The sequence below is a fragment of the Rhinolophus sinicus genome, chromosome 18, assembly GCF_057876585.1.
Source record: "Rhinolophus sinicus isolate RSI-liver-muscle chromosome 18, RSI-T2T, whole genome shotgun sequence".
Lineage (NCBI taxonomy): Eukaryota > Metazoa > Chordata > Mammalia > Chiroptera > Rhinolophidae > Rhinolophus > Rhinolophus sinicus.
This window is the reverse complement of record NC_142518.1, coordinates 43,312,297-43,316,127: the sequence shown is the minus strand read 5'-3', so window position 1 is coordinate 43,316,127 and position 3,831 is coordinate 43,312,297. Positions and strand designations below refer to the sequence as shown.

Genomic DNA, 3,831 nt, shown 5'->3' with positions numbered 1-3,831 from the left:
TTCCCCTGCCCCTCCCCCTTTCCCATTCCTACTCTCATCTTTGGCACCAGGGCCTGTGGAGAAACAGTAAGAAAAATGTGTGGGCAGAACCAGCTAGATAAAGCTAGGAGCACATCTGGCCTCCCAGGCTGTCTTCTGGTCTGCACTTCCCCTCCCCCCACACCCTTTCCTCCTTTGCAGGCTTCTGATAGGAGGACAGTAGTGGAGCTAGGGGGAGCGTGGGGAATTAAAGTGGGGCTGTGTGGGGATAGGGGGAGAAACTTTTTTGAAATATTAACTTGTCTTGTGAGGTGGCCTCTTGACTGGAGCCTGACCACCTAACTTCCTGTTTTTCCTCCAGCTGCCTCCTCCCCTCCCTCTGCTCTGGGCTGGAACTAAACTGGGGGAGGAAGGAGGAGCAGCAAAGTTGGCCAGTGTCTCTTGTCTGGTTGCCTGCAGGCTGGGGGTGGGGGGCGGGCAGGAAGGCCTCCCTAAAGAAGCATGCAGGAACATATATAGCCCGGAGTCGCATTGTTGCCTCTCAGCACTTGCTCCTCTGACCACAGCAGGAACAAGAGGCTCCTAGAAAACCTTTGCTCCTTGCCAGCTCTTCCATGAGCACACCCTGGTCCTGGGGCCTAAGATCTCTCCATGCAGGAGCAGTCACAACTCAGGAGGCGGCAACAATGCTGGCCACAGCACCACCCACACCGTCTCTGGCCCTGCTGCCCAGCCAGCCACTGGTCCCTTCACTGCCAGTGTTCGTGGGCCATGCAAAACAACCAAGTGAGTGAGCAAGGACTGGCCGAGAGGTGAGGGCAATGTCGGGGGGTGAAGTTCCCAGACTGGAGGTAGCTGCCTGTGCCCTCATCAGTTTTTGCCCTCAGGGACAAACATGGGAGGCCTCAGCAGGCTGCCTGTCATGGGGTAGGGGACACTGAAATGTTGATCTGGGTAGGTGTTTTCAATCCCCCCCCCACCCCCGTTTGCCTTTCTGTGCTCCTCCCACTCTCTTTCTCTCTTGTGTACCCCCCACTCTATCTTTACTCCTTTCTGTTCCCAGGCAAGGAACTCATTAAGCCCAAAGCAATTTTAGGGCGCCCAGTAGAGAGACCCATAGGGGCTGCTGCTGTTGCTGCTGATGCTGCTGTTGGTGTTGCTGATGAGTGCCCGGTACCGGGTGCCAGGGGAGTTGGAGTAAAAAACCATCGCTGTCAGGTCTGCCGACCCCCTAGCCAGTTTCTCAAGTCAGGCACTTTTTACTCCCTGTGGAGGCCAAGGGATCTCTAAGGCCCTCCGGTTTCCCCTGTCACCTCCATCTTCACTCCAAATTCCCTGCACTTAGCTTCCCTTGGCCGCTTCTCTTTTTACCCCCTCACCCACCCCACCCCCACCTCAAGTTTTCAAAGTGATGGACAGAGGATTAAGGGACATCCCTGTCCCCATCTTGGCTGTTTAATCTGCAGTTGCCTGTCTGAGACTCCCCTGCTGTATACCGTGGCACAATTATTCTCTCAGAGTCACCAGGCATCTCCATGAGCCCCCTGAAAAACATCTGTTTCCAAGTTAGGCTGTTTTTCCTCCTGGAATTGCTAGGCCCAGGAGAGACTCTGGCTAGTCACTGTGACTATACCTGAGAGCCGGCTGTCCTTCTGATTCTTGAAGACCCAGGAGGAAGAGACACCTCCAGCTCCTAGCCTGGGGTAGCCTCCCTTGGGTGCCTGGGCTGCCACATCACTTATGTGGCCCTCAACACCCTCCTTGCCCTGGCTAAGCCTGGGAGGGGAGAGGAGATCAGGAGGACCTTGTCCTAACCCCTGTCATCCCTCCTCTTGCCAGCGGATCTGAGCCAGCCGAGAAGCAGTCTCATGGTATGCCATGGAGGGCTTGGACGATAAACTGATCCTGAACGTGGGGGGCATGTGCCATGAGACCTACATCAACACAGTGTGGGCCTTTCCAGGCACCCATCTCTATAAGTTGACAGAGCCACCCACACCTGGCACCCCAGCTGCTCAGGGTCCACCAGTTTGAGAGTTTTTCTTTGACTGAAACCCTGAGCTCTTTGGCTATGTGCCGGGCTACTACCGTACTCAGCAAATACACTGTTCTGCCAACGTTTGTCCTAGAGGAGGAATTGACTTATTGGGGTCTGGAGGAAGCACCTCTGGCACCTTGCTGCTGGCTCAAACTGAGTAGCAAGGAGACCAGAACCCAGGACTTTCTGTCTTGGGAGGCCTGTGAGAATGCCCACATGGATGAGCACCTTCTGCTTAACTCCATTGAAGGCCATGCACTGCGGAATGCTTGGAAGCCATGGCTCTGGGTGCTTCTTGACCAACCCCAGTCTTCCCTAGGGGCCAAGGTAACTTATTAATAGTGTTGTAGTGCCATGCTAGACACTCTCATTCCCAAAGGGTCCTGCCAAGTTTCCATAATGGTCACACACTTGGTATGGTGCTCGGTTCCTGTTTCTGCAGACACTCAAGGCAATTTGAGGGGATTTCCAAAAAAAGGAGGCAAGGAAGGGTGGGAATCCAGTTAGATAAGTGGGGATTGCTGGGAAATGGGGGTACTTCTGACATACCTCTTTTCCCCCAGTGCCTTTCCCTGATCTCCACACTCTTTGCCGTGTGTGCTCTGGTCATCTTCTTCCAGGAGACGGAGGTCCAGCTGGATTACTTCTCTGCCAACTTCACTCCTATGGGACATGGGGTAGGGGGAGGGGGAAACCATCAGCAGCACCAGAACAATGGTCTTGTTTACCATCATGCCCCCCACCTGCTCTACCTGGAACTGCTCTGTGCCCTTTAGTTTGGAACTGAGCTCTTTGCCTGGGCCATTTCCTGCCCTGATAAGGTGCGCTTCCTGTGTGGTCCTCTCAATTCAGCCGATATCTTCTGTCTGTTCCCTGTGCTGGTGGAATTGGTGGTGGGTGACAAGGCTGAATGGCAACCCCGTCTCAGCCTAACACTTGGGGCCATTCGTTCTCTCTATGTCCTCAAGCTGGTTCGTTTTCTGGACTTCTTTGAAAAGTCCCTGGCCATGAGAGTCCTGGTTGATACCCTCCATTCTTCTTGGGAGGAAGTATGTGCCTTTTTCCTGATTTGGGTGGCTGAGATCTTATTCTTTGGCTTACTCTTCCTCTATGCAGAGCTCTTGGGCATGTCCACCCGAGGTCAGGGTGAGCCCCACTTTGGAGACATATTTACATGTCTCTGGTGGACTGTCATAACTCTTACCACTGTTGGCTATGGAGATGTATACCCCCTCTCTGTTCTGGGTCAGCTCACTGCTGCTGTCACAGCCACCGTGGGCATGTGCACTAGTGTCTTGCTGGTGCCCATGCTCCTGGTCCACTTCCAGCATTTTTATGCTGTAGCCCTGGCTCACCAGGAACTAAAGCCTAGTTGGATCTTGTAGTGGGCCCATTGGTCAAGTGGGGTGGACTCCCACCTTCCCTTCCTTCCTCTTGTAAGTTTTTGGTTATACATAAGGATTTATGGCCTTGGATTTAGCAAAGAATCCTTCAAAAGTAATCCCAGGTCATGGCAATCTCTGCTAATCAGGAATAGCTAGTTGTGGCCTGAAGGGTAGAATCATCAGAGGGGAATCCTGATGGAAAGGACTTAGGGGCAAGGTCAGCTAGGCTTCAGCTCCCCTCTGCCTCACCCTAGGCCTTTCTCTTAATCCTGGAGTAGCCAAGAAGGATAGAGGATAGTTCTTCCTGGATTGGTGCTATATCTCCCTCTCAACTAGTTTTCTCCTCCCATCCCCTCATCCCTGTCCCCCATCCCCCCAACTAGACCATAGTTTAGATGGGGAATTTTTGAGTGATGGTAGCAAAGGATA

At 53.3% G+C, this 3,831-nt stretch overlaps 1 pseudogene; it reads left to right on the top strand.

Moving 5' to 3' along the window:
- The first annotated feature begins 465 nt into the window (after nucleotides 1-465).
- Nucleotides 466-3,417, top strand: LOC148754616 (voltage-gated potassium channel KCNC1-like; annotated as a pseudogene).
- The last annotated feature ends 414 nt before the right edge of the window (nucleotides 3,418-3,831 follow it).